This window comes from Saimiri boliviensis, chromosome 5 (assembly GCF_048565385.1).
Source record: "Saimiri boliviensis isolate mSaiBol1 chromosome 5, mSaiBol1.pri, whole genome shotgun sequence".
Lineage (NCBI taxonomy): Eukaryota > Metazoa > Chordata > Mammalia > Primates > Cebidae > Saimiri > Saimiri boliviensis.
The window spans coordinates 66,377,282-66,395,154 of record NC_133453.1 but is presented as its reverse complement, the minus strand read 5'-3'; positions in this window follow the sequence as shown (position 1 = coordinate 66,395,154).

Genomic DNA, 17,873 nt, shown 5'->3' with positions numbered 1-17,873 from the left:
TGGGCAGGCTAGCTCAGGTCTCTCTTGCTCTTCTTATAAAGCCACTGACCCACTCCCATGATAACCCATTAACTCGTTACTTCATTTACACATTAATCCATGAATAGATTAATATATTCTTGAGGGCAGAACCCTCATAACTCCATCATTTCTTAAAGGGCCCAACCCAACACGGCCACATTGGGGATTAAGTTTCAACATGAGTTTTGGAGGGAATAGATATTCAAATCATAGTATTTGGTTAAAACAATCAAATAGTTCTGAAGGATTTACAATAAAAAGCAATAGCTCCTTTCTTCACTTCTCCAGAACTGCACCCCTATTTTCCAGGGAGCAACCACTTTTAACTTCAGTTTTTATAACTTTGGAAGAATAACCTCTGTATCTCAACTAATAATTCTTTCCTGATATTTCTTGCTGTATAAACTTTGATTTACTTATTGACTACCTGACCTCTTTTCCCCACTTCTGCTACCAACTTCTGGCAACTCTCCTTTTATTTTTGCATAATCAAGGCTGATAATATTTTACCTTTTGTTTTAAAAATGTCTTCTAAGTCTTGTCTCTAGGATAGTTCAAAAGGTTGAGAAAAAGTAAACAATGTACATCAATAAGATCATACAGCATCCTTTACTACAGTTTCGAGTAATATGTTTGTTTTCTTTTTTGAGACAGGGTCTGACTCTGTCTCCCAGGCTGGAGTGCAGTGGCCTGATCTCAGCTCACTGCAAACTCTGCCTCCTGGGTTCAAGCGATTATCTCACCTCAGCCTCCCAAGTAGCTGGGACTACAGGTGTATTCCACCACACCTGACTAATTTTTGTATTTTTTCTTAGAGATGAGGTTTCGCCATGTTGGCTAGGCTTGTCTCGAACATCTGACCTCAACTTATCCTCCTGCCTTGGCCTCCCAAGGTGCTGGGATTGTGGGTGTGAGGCACTGTGCTTGGCTGAGTGATACATGATGATTACATTGCCTTCCCTTCAGGTCATGATGACAACCTATGGCCAGCCTCTCAAGGGAGAATCTTCTCAGTCGTCACCATCAATCGGACTATCCGTTCTTATACTCCAGTGACTATTTAAAATTATACTACATTTTATTTTATTAACTTTCTTATAGATAGGTTAAAATTTCTCCTAGGTTTTTAGATTGTCTTTATTCTTTTTTTTTTTTTTTTTTGAGACGGAGTTTCACTCTTGTTACCCAGGCTGGAGTGCAATGGCGCAATCTCGGCTCACCGCAACCTCCGCCTCCTGGGTTCAGGCAATTCTCCTGCCTCAGCCTCCTGAGTAGCTGGGATTACAGGCACGTGCCACCATGCCCAGCTAATTTTTTGTATTTTTAGTAGAGACGGGGTTTCACCATGTGGACCAGGATGGTCTTGATCTCTTGACCTCGTGATCCACCTGCCTCGGCCTCCCAAAGTGCTGGGATTACAGGCTTGAGCCACCGCGCCCGGCCCCCGATTGTCTTTATTCTTAAAAGGAAAGTGAAATACATACTTTATCACATATTTAATCTTTCTTCTTTCTTATTCTACTTATTGCTTGGAACCCTCTTCATTCTTCTCTTGAAGCCACTAAATTACCCCCGTATTTTGTGACACAGTTGTCTTCTTAAGATGGTTAAGTTCCATCATTTCTTGTAACCCAATTTTTCGCTTCCTTAGTTTCCCCTCTAATTGTGCTGGGGTACATCCTCAAGCAATTCAATCGGCAAGGTTAAGAGGTAAGTCATTGCACACATTGAAAATTATTGTGCTCAAACTTAGTTATTAGTTTGATTGGAAAGAGAATGTGAAGTCAGATTTCTCTTTGGAGTTTTGTAGTTTTGTTCCCTCACCCTTCAGCAGTCTTTGCTGGTGAGAGTCTTGGTTTTTTTTAACAAGTGACCTGTATTTTACTCATTGAGGTCTTGCGAATTTCTCTCTCTCTCTCTCTTTTTTAATTTTATTTTTTGAGACAGTCTCATTCCATCACCCAGGATGGAGTGCAGTGGTGCAATCTTGGCTCACTGCAACCTCTGCCTCCTGGGTTTAAGCAATTCTTGTGCCTCATCCTCCTGAGTGGCTGGGATTACAGGCGCATACCCCCACCCCAGCCAATTTTTGTATTTTTAGTGGAGACGGAGTTTTGCCACGTTTGCCAACTCCTGACCTCAGGTGATCCACCTGCCTTGGCCTCCTAAAGTGCTGGGATTTCAGGCGTGAACCACCATGGCTGGCCAGGATCTCTCCATTCTTTTTGTTTGTTTGTTTTCCTGATTACAAAGTTAATCTATGTTTATTGTAGAAAACATGGGAAATGCTTGAAAGCATAAAGAAGAAAATAAAGGTAACTCTAATCTTACCACCTGAGATAATAAACATTTTTAACATTTTAACATATTCTGTTTTCTGTGTCTGGGTATATATACTTTTTGGTTTTTTGCTTAACAAAAATGGTCCAGGCGTGGTGGCTTATGCCTGTAATCCCAGCACTTTGGGAGGCTGAGGAGGGCCAAGGTGAGATGATCGCTTGAGGCCAGGAGTTTGAGACCAACCTGAGCAGCATAGCAAGACCCTATCTCTACAAAAGTAAAAGATACTAGCCAGGTGTGGTGGCATATGCCTATAGTCCTAGCTACTTGGGAGGCTGAGGCAGGAGGATTGACGGAGCCCAGGGGTTCAAGGTTGCAGTGACCTGTGTGTCATAGGACTCCAACCTGGAAGACAGGGCAAGACCTCGTCTCCAAAAATCAAAAAAAAAAAAAAAAAAAAAAAAAAAAGGTGGGGGAAGAGGGCATATTGGAGATACTGTTTTGCAACTTGATTTTTTTCAAATTAGGTTTTGCCCTGAATATTATTTTGCTTTCTTTTTATTATTATTGTTTATTTATTTATTTTTTTGAGATGGAGTCTCGCTCTGTTGCCAGGCTGGAGTGCAGTGGCATGATCTTGGCTCACTGCAGCCTCCAACTCCCAAGCTCAGTGATTCCCCTGCCTCAGCCTCCTGAGTAGCTGGGACTACAGGTGTGTGTCAGGAATCCCGGCTAATTTTTTGTATTTTAGTAGAGACGGGGTTTCACCATGTTGGTCAGGATGGTCTCGATCTCTGACCTCATGATCCACCCGCTTCAGCCTCCCAAAGTGCTGGGATTACAGGTGTGAGCCACTGCGCCCGGCAGGGTGGGTTTCTTCTGAGGCCTCCCTCCTTGGCTTGTCAATGGTGTGTTGTGTCTTCATGTCATCTCTCAGTACTTGTGTCCTGATCTCCTTTCGTATAAGGACGTCAGCCCTATTGGATTAGATCCCACCCATATGGTCTCATTTGACCTTAATTGCCTCTCTTAAAGGCCCTATCTCCAAATACAGTCTGACGTACAAGGGATTAGAAGTCAACAAATGTGTTTTGGGAGGACACAACTGAGTTCATAGGAGCTATGCCCAGGGCATTCTGGAGGTCTGTGGGGCTGGAGGTCTGGCTCGAATTTGGCTAGCCTCTGGCTTCATCCATTACCTTCTAGAGCAGGGGTTTTTAAGACCATAGCTCCACATTAGAATCATCTGGTGATCTCAAAAAAGAACAGTTATAACCTAGCCGTTGCCCCAGATTAATTAAATCAGCATCTCAAAAGGTAGGGCCTGGGTATCAGCAGGTTTCAAAAGTTCCTTCGTAATTCTAATATGCAGCAAAGGTTGAGACCCACAGCTCTAGGGGTAAAAGAGGTGACAAGAGCAGCGAGCCAGGGAATGATGGTCTCCTGTGGTAGTGAGCGCACTGCTGCCGTGGCTAGAGGGAGAGAAATCAGTCAGGAGCATCCCAAAACGTTTCACATGCCTCTTCACCGTATGAAGAGGATGGGGCATCAGAAGAAGGAAAAACAGAAGAGGTAGGGAAAGATCCATCCCACCAGTTAAAATGAGAAATTCTATGACACGAATTACATGAAATTAGAAACAAAGCAAAACACACACACACACACACACACACACACACACGAGAGAGAGAAAAGGGAAAAGCAGGAAAGCACAAGAAACCTTGTGGAAGTGAAACATGAATAGGGGTTGGTAAAGAGTCTCCTCTGTGATAGCCTGGTTTCTATGTTTTACTTTAGAAATTTCCAACTGAGCAGAATTTATGCAATCAGTTTTATAAAATGCAAAAATCAGCTGTCAGCTTTATTGTTCAGCCTGGGAACTCGCCGCCCAGCAGTCGGAAATCACCGGCTCAGGATGGGAAGCCGGGGCAGCAGCAGCCCAGCCCGTCCTTAACCAGCCTCATCCTTGGCCGCAGGCACTCAGCAGACCTCGCTTCTGCTCTGATCTTTCCTTCCCACTCCTAGTCCTCCCCTTGGGCTCTTTCTGGGGCTAGATGCTGTTTGTAAATTGCCACCGGGGATGTTGCCTATTCCTGAGGTCATTTATATTGGTATTACTACAGTAAATTCTTTTATGAAATAAAAATCAATAGTCACCGACATCCTGAGTAGTGAGGAAAATAATTGTTTATGGCACTCAGCTTAAGCTGTTCTGGTAATCACGTTGAAAAATACAATATTTATTCATTAGATCAAATTTAATGAGGCCTCCTGGCAGTAATTATAAAAATTACTGTAGCAGTAAATTACTAATGAGTTGTGATGTGCTTCCTACCTGTGAAGAAGGACTGGGGGTTGAAAAAGCCTGCTACCCAGATGAGGAGGCGAGGGAGGGAGCCCTGCGGCCCGCGCCGCTCTCTCACCCAGGAAGGGAAGGATCAGTGTAGCCAGACCACAAAAGCAAACAAGAAAAAAAAAGACCGAGGACACACAACCAGGGGGATTCCTACAGCCGTCGGAGCAGGATCAAGATTAGAGCATTCTTTACCCCAAAGGTGAGCATCGCCTCAGCGACTTGGTGTTGCTGGCGTGCTGAGGTCACAGAGGAGCACTCATCTGATGCCTGGGAAGGACAGGGCTTCTTATTAAGGCTGGGAAATGATTCCAGGCACACGCCGCCCTTTAAGTCTGAGGCCTTGACTCTGACCGCGGAGGTGCAGGTTTTGCTCGGCTCTTTCAAAACCTGCCGCGGAGCATGGCGCCTGCCGTAACGCAAGCACAGTTGATGGTTTTTACAAGCTCCTGGGGGTTTCTTCCTGCTCTGAAGGATGAGAACTGGCTACAATTTTGCTCTTTTATTTATAGCAGGGAGCTAAGTTCTTTTTATTTTAAGGACGCAAGTAATTAATTTTGATTAAGGAGCTGTATATAAAAAAGCCAGAAAATCTGATCTGAGGGCAGGCACAGGTTTTAAAAAGTACATTAGCAGAGTTAAATGGAAACATTAAATCTTAGGGAAGTATGGTTGGACACGGCATTGTTGTGCAGTTTTCTGGATTAATGTGGACGGTAAATAGTAGCCTTACCACATAGCAGGGCTATGTCAATTCATCCCTGGTGGCCTTTGTTCCCTAGACGCAGAGCCACGGCCTGCTGATGAGGGACTAGCCACGTCAGGTTACAGCCTCCCACCCCACGGGCAGCTGGAATCTGGGAACCAGCAGAAACACCCTCTGAAGCCTCAGCATTGCTCTCCCCTGAAAAGCGTCTCTGAATAGCGGGCAGGCTGTCGTCTGGAGTGACAGCTATCTATTCAGGTAGTGGCTGCTATTGTCTTCTCACTTGTAACACCAAGTGGATTTTTGTTTAATTTTAAGAATTCTGACAGCATCTCAGAATGTCATACTCCAAGTGGGTCCAACCCCTCCTCTCATGGGGAGGGCACAATGACATTAGAGTGTACAGTTTTTTTCTTTAAATTGCAGATGCCTTAAAGTGAGATTGTCAGGTTTGTTGGCTTGTCAGACTAAAGTATCAAGATTGTCACAGTGTATTATATCACTATAATATGATCATTGTACACGAAACTAATGAATAATATTGTACTTAGTGGTGGGACGGAGTCACATTAGCATTAGAAACGGTGAGCAGCCTTGCATTTTACCCAGGAGAATCTGGGAAGGATGGCTACCCTGTGGGATGTAAGGCCAGAATTTCATCATCCAGGGGAGGTCAGGAAGCCCTCTTTGGACAAGGAGGTTAGGAGGTGGCCAGCTGAGTGCTGTGTTGGGAACAGCAGAGTAGAAGGGCGGCTGGGGGCTCCTCAGGGAGGCTGATTGAAGTGTTTGCACCGTAATAGGCGCATAGAAAATGGTTTTTGAAGGAAGGAGTAAATGTCAGTTGTGAGTTTTCTTCACAATTAGAATCATATGCAGCTAAACTAGAAGCAATTTGATGAGGATGCAGTGGAAGCTGCAATGCTGGCCTTGCTTATGCCCTCCTTGACCATTCATTCATTCATGCATTCGTCAGATCTTAATAAGCCCTACTACGTGCCAGGCACCATGCCAGGCCCTACGTCTGTGTAGCAGGCCCAGCCCTGCCTTTGTAAGGCTGGAAAGGCAGCAGTGCAGATGCCGAACAAGCACACGTACAAAGCAGTACCCTGAGTCCCTGCAGGATAAGTGCTCTGAAGGCAAACAGAAAAGGCGAAGCCTAACTTATTTTGAGGGAGTGATACTGAATTGAGATCTCAAAGGGTGAAAGGGAGTTAGGATGGGAAAGAGCATTTGAAGTCCCCGTGAACTGAAGGAAGGTCAGATGATCTGGAAGGAAGCAGGAGCGCCACAGTCACTACCTGGGGAATGTGGCCACTGGGGTCAGACAGAACTGAGTTTGAGGTCGGACTGGTTTACCTCTCTGAGTTGTCAGGGACTAAATAATATCATTGGTCAAGGCCTCAGCACAGGCCCTGGCCCACAGGAGAAATCCCATACATGAAAACAATCATCATAGTTACTGGGGAGGCAGGCCGGGGAGCTTATTGCATGTGGCAGTTTGAAGACACCTAAGTGCTTTGTTCTGTGGTAGGTGGGCTTTGGGGGGATAGAGCAGACGAAGGCACAGGTAGATCAAGGCATGGCACTGCCATGTTACCCGAGTTAGGATGCAGAAGAAATCAGGAGAGTGAGTATTTACATTGACTCAGGATAACACTGTCCCACTGTAAGCATTCGTTTACTTCGTCAGCATCAAGCAACGTGTATACATACCGCAGATTAGATTGCACATGATCGTGTGAGAAGAGCTTCCGGGGTTTGTTCCATTCACAGACGGTACAGCCGTACTCGGAAGGCTCGAATTCAATACAAATTCTTTTTTGAGTGTGTACAAGGTGGCAAATTTGAAGTCTGTTTTTTCCAAGGCAGACGGCTCTTGTGCCTACTATTACAGAAAGTCTGTTTCCTAAACTGGATAGGATTTACAGGGCTTATCTTTTCCAAAAGATGCAAGTGCATTCCTCTTACTAATGTCATTATAAACGGCACTCATATTTGAAGGAGGAAAGTTTCCCACAAGCGCTGAAAATTAAACATTGGTACTCAGAGCCCTCGCAGAAGTCAAATACATCGGCGTTTAGAGTCTGCAGTCAGCCCTGCCCGACCCGTGACCTCTATTTCTCCACACTCAAGAGCAGCGTGGTAAGATGCAGTTTGGGAGTTTCCTCATCTCTCCTGCCTCAGCAGCATAGCAAAGCCTGGTTGAGATTCATTTTTCATGGGTGGGTTGTGACATATTGATAAAGGATTAACCTGGGCCTGGTATTCCGGGAAAATGATTTGGTTAAAACACGTATGTTATTCCACTTGTCTTCATCTATCTCTTCCCCTAGTTATTCTTGGTATGAGTCATTGTCATTGGGAGTGGAGTGTGCATCATTAGTATTGCTGCTAGATATGACACAGCTTTTTCCCACCTGTACTTCCAGAAGATCACAAGCTCTTATTTTCTGAGGATTTTCGTCTGGAGGCAAAGGCATTCACTGATGGGTTGACTGAGCTTCGTAACCAAAATGGCTGAACAAATGAGATGTGGGAATTCTAAACTGGCTTATCACTTCAAAATGCATGAGCCGGGGAGTGCTGGGGAGGGGAGAAGAGGGAAGAAGCAGGAAGAGAGCAGACACAGGCTGGAGACTCACCAGTCCTGCCAGGTGGGGCTTTGTCTGGCCCAGACTGTCCCTGGTACGCAAGGGCACACGCACATTTTCACGCAGCTCCACTCTCCCTGGCCTTCAAGCCTGCTGCCCCGAGCTCCTTTTACAGTGCCAGGTCTGAGTGTGGCTGAAAGAGCCATCTGCAGAGCCTGCTCCATGCACATGGTCAGCTCTTTGTGGAAGCTGCTTACTGGGGGGACTTTAGAACTCAGCCTCTTTGTCCCACGAACCGCACACTTCTGTGGGTTTTTTCCCCCTAAATTGAACCACTCCTGTCCCTAATTGTGTCACTCCTGCTGTCACCTCTAGCCATCAGAGCCGGTGGCATGGTTCTGATTGTGTTGCAATGCGTCCTTGAAGCATTCTTTTTGTTTGTGTTCAATGGCTCTCCTTCAGCTCACAACACAGTGGTGGCAACGGTTTCCTAGGGTCACCCATTCTCCTCTGAGGACCAGCCCAGAAAAGCTCAGTCGTAATGAACGGGGCTTCAGACGGATGGACACACACACGGGCTTGAGAGCCCTCCTGGCTTTGGCCACTCTAACAAGATTTTGTCATTTGTGGCTTTTGCACATTGGAAAAACTTTCATCTCTGAGTTTCTATGGGCTATAAATACTTGGTAGGTTAAAAAGGAATCATTCAGAACATGAAATAAACATAACCTGGCACGTACACAGCAACACACCTCAGCGGAGCCCTTCAACTTCTAGGCCAGAGCTGCAGGAATCGGAGAAGGGCTTCCTTCATCCCGTCTCGCATTCACTTCCCTCCCGGGCTAGGCACTGCTCTGGTTTCTGACCTCTTTTGGTTGGATATTTTCCTAATGAGGCAGGAGGATGAGGTCTCCATGTTCCTTACACCTTTTAACCACGAACTGAAAACTGTTGATTTTGTTGGCATTGGGGAAAATGTTTAGGATATATGGAAAACATGTGGGTATTATATATCTACCATCAACCAAGAAAAGAGTCTGGCAGAGGGAAATTCTATCTTGATTCTGAAAAGTCACCACAATCCTGGTCTTTACAGCTTTATTTTCTTTTCTAAACAATTGTTTTATTGTTTTTTTCAGAATATAAAAGGAAGACCGACTAAGAAAAAGAAAAACCAATCGTGTCTTCTAAAGATAGCATTCTTCTTGGTCCTGTGCTTTTTTTTTAAAAAAAAAAGAAATTGAGGTAATTGTATATAAAGAAAAATGCATAAATCATAAGTGAACATCTTAATATTTTAAAAGTCCTAAAAATTATGTATACTCATGTCACCACCACGTCCCTTAGAACATTTCTTGTACTCTAGGGAACTCTGTTGTGTCCTCTCTTAGAAATACTCACTCAGAAGTCTCTCCCACATGACTGGCATGATGGCTTCTGTCTATAATCCCAGCACTTTGGGAGGCTGACTGAGAGGATCACTTGAGCTCGGGAGTTCAAGACCAGGCTGGGCAACATGGGGAAATGGTGTTTCTACCAAAAATACAAAACTTAGCCAGATGTGGTAGCGGGTCCCTGTCGTCCCAGCTACTCAGGAGGCTGCAGTGCAGAAATGGCTGGAGGCTGGGAGGTCGAGGCTGCAGTGGGCTGAAATTGTGCCACTGCACTCCAGCGTGGGCGACACAGTGAAACCCTGCTTCAAACAAACAAACAAAAAAGCGACAACAACAAAAGAAGGCTTTCCCCCAGAGGTAACCACCTTCTGATTTCAGGCTAATCCTTTTGTCACCTGTGGAGGGTGTCCAAGTTCTTGGTGTCTTGAACAAAGAATTGAACAAAGCATACAAAGCAAGGAATGAATGAAGGAGTTTATTGAAAATGAAAGTATAAGCCTGGCGCGGTGGCTCAAGCCTGTAATCCCAGCACTTTGGGAGGCCGAGGCGGGTGGATCACAAGGTGGAGAGATCGAGACCAACCTGGTCAACATGGTGAAACCCCGTCTCTACTAAAAATATAAAAAGTTAGCTGGGCATGGTGGCACGTGCCTGTAATCCCAGCTACTCAGGAGGCTGAGGCAGGAGAACTGCCTGAACCCAGGAGGCGGAAGTTGCGGTGAGCCGAGATCGCGCCATTGCACTCCAGCCTGGGTAACGAGAGCGAAACTCAGTCTCAAAAAACCAAACCAAACCAAACCAAACCAAACCAAACCAAACCAAACCAAACCAAACCAAACCAAACCAAACCAAACCAAACCAAACCAAACCAAACCAAACCAAACCAAACCAAACCAAACCAAACCAAACCAAACCAAACCAAACCAAACCAAACCAAACCAAACCAAACCAAACCAAACCAAACCAAACCAAACCAAACCAAACCAAACCAAACCAAACCAAACCAAACCAAACCAAACCAAACCAAACCAAACCAAACCAAACCAAACCAAACCAAACCAAACCAAACCAAACCAAACCAAACCAAACCAAACCAAACCAAACCAAACCAAACCAAACCAAACCAAAGAAAGTATACTCCATAGCGTGGGAGTGGGCCTAAGCATAGGGGTTCAAGGGCCTCGTCACAGAATTTTGGGGAGTTTAAGTACCCTCTAGAGGATTCCATTAGTTACCTGGGGTAAGCCCCATGTAAATGAGGAGGATGAAGTAAAGTTACAGAGTCTTTTATTATGGGGAGGATATTTGCTCTCATAGCTGAAGGGTGAAACAGCCTTGTGTTCCTTTCGTCCAGACTCTGTTTTCCTGCCTCACTTATATGTATACACACACACACACACACACACATTTTGCTATAAATGTATATATTTTATTTGCATACACTCTTTCTATATTTCACCTTTTATACTTTATGTATATCACACATTTTAACAAAAATGGATCAAACTACTCATACAGTATTACAATCTGATACTCTCACTTTATGTAATATAAAAAAATGCATTTTTATTATATAATAGTTATAAAATAAAATTTGTACGATATCACTATATAATAAAATATCACATTTATGTGATGTATAAATATATAATTATCACTTTATATATCATCTTTCTGTCAATAAATATAAAACAAAACCATCACTTCTAATGACCGCATTCCATTGTTGGCTAAAGCATAATTTGTAAACTACTTTCCTGCTAATGACCATTTTAGCATTGTTCTCTTGTGATTATATTTTTAAATTGCCATTAGGGTGACATCTATGAACGGATTTATTCCAAAGGCTTTGTAATCCTATTTCACTGTTATTAGCTATGAGTATTAATGCTTCTGTATTTTATATTGCCCATCTCTTTTTGTTCCATTTCTTTTCCTAGCACATATTTATCTTGTGGCTCGTGCTAAAGGACAGTGTGTGAATGTGAATGTGTGTGTGTGTGTGTGTGTGTGTGTGTGTGCCCGTGCACATGTGCGCACACATGCATGCCTGTGTACATGCATTCTATGTTGTTATTGTTATTCTAGTGGTTCATCCAGCTCAGTCTTGGAGCAGGAGAGGTACAGTATGTTTGCATCCACACACCATACCGTAGTTTTAGAAGTCATTAAAGAAATTCTTACCAGATTTCATTTCTAGTTGTTGCAGAATCTCTTCCACAGGCCATTCAATTCTTTTAATTTATAGGGGGAAAAAATGGCTCTGGCTCCAGTCCTCTGATAGAGTGAAGTTGTTGTCATGTCACCCCTTCCACTAGAGTGGAAAGCATGCCCATGAATGCACACATGAATTTCCTTCCCCTGTAATCCATGAATATCACTGCCCTTGTTTCCCAGCCCCAGCCCCCAGGCTTTTTGTGTGATATTCCATGCTTTCTACCCAGAGTTAGATTCTCTGTCACAAAACGCCAGTGCTGTGGGTTGGCATGTTTGCTGAATTTTCAAATCAGGGGTTTATTTTCCTGGTCAGTTATTTAATTTATTTTTTAAAGACATCTTTTATTTTCAGTCAAAAAGACAAGGAAAAATAATTCTCAGAGATATGTGTTTAAAGTAAAAGGGGTTTTTATTAGGATGTTTGTTTACATCGACTCTACAGAATTCTTTTTAATCTAGAAGCCACAGGGATTATTATTTCTTTGTCATGGAATCCCTAGATCTTTGTGGGAGGCCTACAAGCACCAGTTTCTCTTCCATTTAAACAAATTCTATTCAATTCACTTGCATTGGCAGAGCACACCAAAATCTTAATTTTCTCAGGCATGGAGAGTGAAGTCGGCTTGGGAGCTTTTTAAATGTGGATTTTGTTCTTTTTTTTTTTTAAATCCTAACACATGCCCAGAAAAAAAAATACACCCTCTTCTCTAAAGCAATGAAAGTACATAAAGTTTTTCTCCTAAAACCCTTCCCGGCCAGCAGATTATGTGTGAGTGAAAGTAAGGATATCTTTCTTATTGGCTTGAAAGAAAAAGCCAAGCAAATAAACGCTTATTTTTCAAAATTCAAATCTGAAAAGTAAAAATACAGGTTCGTCTCTCACAGTCTCATTGCCTCAGGGATAGTGGTTAATAACTGGCATTTCTATCGTGCTTTTGAAATAAAAGGTGGGATGTACTGTCCATAGTGTAACGCAAAAGGCCATTTCACTCCCCTTCAGACACTTCTCCGTGGCAGAACGCAAAGACCCACCTCACTCTTGAGTAGCAGCTGAGGATTCCATAGTTGGGATCTCTATAATTCATTAACCGTTTTCTATCAACGGATATTTGTGCTTTCTGCAGATTTTTCTATTAAAAACCTAGATATTGAGTCTAATTTTGTCTGAGATCCCGTTATAATTCTAACCAGAGATCATACTTAGAGAGATCTTGAAGGCGATCACGATTGGTGGTTAATGACTTCTTTCACCCATTTCTATTCCCAGAAAAGAAGGAATGGGGCAATCCACAGCCAGTGGGTGGCCTGCCTCACAGAACGGAAACGTCCAAATAAAACCTCTTTCCTTTTTCCACCCCGACCTCTTCCAACCTCTTTCCCTACAGGATCTCCTTCTTTCAAATGGAAAGGAAAAGGTTCCAAGAACAATTTGGGGGCCTGGACTTGGCTGATTTACCGAAACTTCATTGTATGTTTCTGGCTCTGTGTTCCTGGTTTTCTCCTACCAGTTCTCTGGCTTGCTCTGCATCTGGGAAGTGAGGACTGTTGTCTGTGGGAAGGTTTCCAGTGGCTGGAAGCTTATGGCTGATGATGTAACTCAGCACCAAGTTCACACCAAACCCAGCATTCCTAATTCTAACAAGGCGCTCTTGATCCAAACGTAGGGCATTTGAGGCTCTACATTCTTGCTCCCCTTCCTTCGTCACCGAAAATAAGAGTACGTCAGTAAACGGAAGACCGCGGAGAGGGGTCAGCTTTCAGACTTGCTTGGTCAAAGAGCAGAGCTCTGTGTGTTGTGTTTGTACTGTCAGCCCACAAAAAAACCAGAAAAGATTTAGGAAGAAAGGAAGGCTATTTACTAGAACAAAATACACGATAGTTCCCATTACATATTTTCCTGATGGACACAAAGTGACATCCATACTGATTGACTGTTGGCATGTGCCTCTCCACGGAGCCAGGTTCTGTGTGATGGATAAGCTAGTGTCTGGCGGCAAGTGTCAGGAAGATTATCAAAAGAAAGAGCTGTCTGTAGTTCTCTTTCTGAGGAGATTGACAACTCACCCTAACAAAAGGAAACATTAGTGTGCTATTTGCGTCTCCCGAAGAGAATGTGATAAGATGACGTGATAAACGGTGGGGTGGGGTGGGGGTGGGAGGGAGGTTGCCATAAAAACACATAAGGTAGCTAAATCGTGAAGTGCAAAGAAAACCTCAGCTCCCACAATTGATGAGCCTTGTTTATTTCAAAAAGTTGAGCTCTTCTGAACAAAAAAAGATTCCCTGGAAGCTATCGGCAACACTGGTTGGAGAACAGCAGAACTTAAGCTGTTGCCAAGAGCTTCGAGGGAAATCTGAAATATCCCATGTCCTACCCTTTCCTCTACTTGCTTGTTTTTTTTTTTGTTTGTTTGTTTGTTTTGAGACGAAGTTTTGCTCTTGTTGCCCAGACTGGAGTGCAATGGTACGATCTTGGCTCACCGAAACCTCCTTCTCACGGGTTCAAATGATTCTCCTGTCTCAGCATCCTGAGTAGCTGGGATTACAGGTGTGCGCCACCATGCCCAGCTAGTTTCGTATTTTTAGTAGAGACGGGGTTTCTCCGTGTTGGTCAGCCTGGTCTTGAACTCCCATCCTCAGGTGATCCACCCGCCTCGGCCTCTCAAAGTGTTGGGATTACAGGCGTGAGCCACTGTACCCGGCTCTCTAGTTGCTTTAATACAACTAACAAGAGCATGTGAAAGAAGACACACTGTAATGTGGAGCAAAACTTAGGTAAATCTTTCTCTTCCATGAAATCCAGAGTGGGCTCTGGGTCTGCCATAGCCCCAGGAACAGGAGTTTGTATATAAAATTCACAGAGGGCGTTTATTATGATTCAGAAACAAACAGGATGAACTTGAGTGTATCCAAATAGGAAATTGTCCCCCAGAGAGGCTTTACCCACAACTGCAGCCACTGACACCCCTCATTAATTGCAGGGATGGCACCAATTTCAAGTGTTTTCAGGTCATCTTAACAGGCTTGCTTCCCAAGCTAATATATATGGAAGTCAATATGCTGTGAACAGGTTGGACTTAGAGATGAAAAGTGCTTTAATGGATTGCTAATGTCCACTGGCATCTTTAAGGATGTTAAAAGAAAAACTTCACTTTGGGAGGCTGAGGCGGGCGGATCACGAGGTCAGGAGATCGAGACCATTCTGGCTAACACAATGAAACCCCATCTCTACCAAAAATACAAAAAAATAGCTGGGCATGGGGGGGACAGCCCCTGCAGTCCCAGCTACTCCGGAGGCTGAGGCAGGAGAATCGCTTGAACCCAGGAGACGGAGGTTGCAGTGAGCTGAGATCGTGCTACTGCACTCCAGCCTGGGTGACAGAGCAAGATTCTGTCTCAAAAAAAAAAAAAAAAAAAAAAGAAAAAGAAAAACTTCAGCCAAATTACGTTTAAAAGGGTTTAATTGAGCAATGAACCATTTGCAAATCAGGCAGGCCCAAGAATCACAGAAGATTCAGAGGGACTCCAGGAATGCCTCGTGGTCAGAACAAATTTATGGACACAGAACGGGAAGTGATGTACAGAAATCGGAGGTGAGATAAAGAGACAGCTGGATTGGTTACAGGTTGGCGTTTGCCTTATTTGAACACAGTTTGAACACTGAGCAATGTGTGACCAGTTGAAGTATGTCTGCTGGGATTGGCTAAGACTTCGCGACTGTTACAGGCGCAGACTCCTAATAAGGTTTTCAATCTCAGCTACCTATTAAGTTAGGCTGCAGTTCATCTGCAAGGGCTCAAATACAGGAGTACGGAGTCCTTCCTGGGCCATATTTAGTTTGCTCTGACAGGGTGCACCTACTTTTTTTCCTGGCTGACCCTGCATTTCCACAGCATTCCCAGGCCCCCAGGGCTACTGGGTGGTCTCTGGCCCATGGCAAACCAGACCCTGTCTAGCAGGCAGGGAAGGCTCCTCGGGCCTGAGTTGTACTGGAATGCCAGGCACTGGCAGGGGTGGAAAAGAAAGACTCTTCTGAGCTTTGTGCGCTGTCAGCCTACGGGCAGTGACTCGGTGGCCAGTATCACATTCTGTTCGCTCGTTGGTGTAGGTAGAAAACATGGTCAATATAAAAAACTGGGCTGGTTGGTCATAACCCCGGGAAGCCTTTCTAATTTCTCAGTATTTCTTCCTACTCTGTGGATGCTGGCCTCTACTATTACATTCTTTTGATGACCTACTTTTCTATATTTTTTTCAGTGTCATATTTTCTCCTGAGACTTGAAGCAGTTTGAATCTCGGGGTGGTTATCCTTTAATCCCTGCGCGGGTTTGCATTCTATTTAAAGCTGTTCCCTTTGGACAACTGGATGGGAGGCCGAGATGACTCTTCCACTCCTTCCCAATTGGTGACGGGAGGGCTACAAGAAACAGTAAGTCAGGCGGGGTGCGGTGGCTCATGCCTGTAAATCCCAGTACTTTGGGAGGCTGAGGCAGGCGGATCATGAGGTCAGGAGTTTGAGACCAGCATGACCAACAAGGTGAAAACCCGTATCTACTAAAAATACAAAAATTAGCCTGGCATGGTGGCACACACCTGTAATTCCAGCTACTCCACAGGCTGAGGCAGGAGAATCGCCTGAACTCAGGAGGTAGAGGTTGCAGTGAGCTGAGACTGCGCCACTGCACTGCAGCCTGGGCGGCAGAGTGACACTCCATCTCAAAAACAAAAACAAAAACAAAAAGAAAGAAAGAAAGAAAAAAGAAATAGTAAGACAAATTCCGTCAGTGTGTCTTTGTTGATCAGCGATGTGATCAGATTATGCCAGTCACCAGCTTGGTGCTTTCCAAGACATTGAGAAGCCCTCACCTGGCCTATGGAAGAGGTCAGATATAGGGGCACGTCCCTCCACATTTAGGTGACCTCCAGGAGAGAAATTGGCTCCTCCCTGGCACCACTCTTTATCTTTTGAAGTCTTCTTGGATTCCTGAATTCCTAAGATAACCCACCTCATGCTGTTTCCTCTCAATTGATCTTTCTCTTCCTGAGTATAGACAATCACAATCTTTGGATAAAATCCAACTCCTTATCCTACATAGTGTCTGGGTTCCATTACAGGTTATGGGGTCCTCTAATCCCTAGGAGTATTGAGGCAAGCGAAACAATGTTTAAGGAAGCCTAGATCTAAAGTGACATGTATTTATGATTTATTATTTTCAGACTTGGTAAATAGAAAGTCCGATCTAAAGTGATTTAGAAACAAGCAGTTGAGGGGAAAGGCAAAGTGAGCAGTAAGTCAAAGAACAAAACTTCTGCAAGGAGTGGGGAGAAAAGGGAGGCAGGCAATCAAGCTAGACAGGAATCAGGGACACTGGAAGGAAAGGAGAGGGAGAGTATGTGTGTATGTGTGTGCGTCTGTGTGTGTACGTGTGTGCATGTGTGCGTGTGTGTGTGAGCGTGTGTATGCTGGGGTCGAGGGTGGGGTGGGGGAGGGTGAGAACAAACAATAAGGCCAAGGAAAGAAATCAGATTACTTGAGCAAAAACCCCAAGCAACAGCAACAAAACAAACAAAACTCAGAGCACAGAGTCCTACCCAAATTTTCCAAGGTTAGCAACATCCACCAGGTGATCTGACAGTGACACCAGGTGGCTGATGACTCGGTGTAGAGGCATTATTTTAAATCATTTTACCCTAAAAAGCCAAGCTTGATTTAATCGACTCATCCTTAATGGAAACAGAATTGAAAGAAACCCGGAGATTAATTCCAACGCCTTTACTTTACATTTGAGGACACCAGGTCCTCAAGTTCTCAAAACTGACCGACCGACCAACTGACCCAACAAAAAATACAATCCAAGAGTGCGGACACAGCACTTCATTTTAACCAAGTCCATGACGCTAGCTTTCATTGCTTTCAATCTTTGAAAATAAAATATGCCTTAGAGTTAGCTGCCTTCTGGTCAGTAATGAGCAACTGATATTAAAACACAAATCGTGACCATCGCATTTGATCAATTCAGATGCACAAGGAGATGATGATATAAACTTAATCACAGGGGAAAATGATCACAAACATGTTTAGTACCTTTTGACTTAACCTGATTATTGAAGAGAAAGCGTAATTGGACTAGCAGTCCCTTTCTTCCATATTTTTGAACAGTTAACAAAAATTACTGCAAACCATTTGCCATTCGTTTTTGTCAGTTTTTAAAGAATATCATGCAGTAAGTGACAACAGAGGAATTCTAAATGTTTTTGGTGCTTTATATGGTAAAGTAGAATGCAGGGGTCTGTTTTCCCTGGTTAAGTCT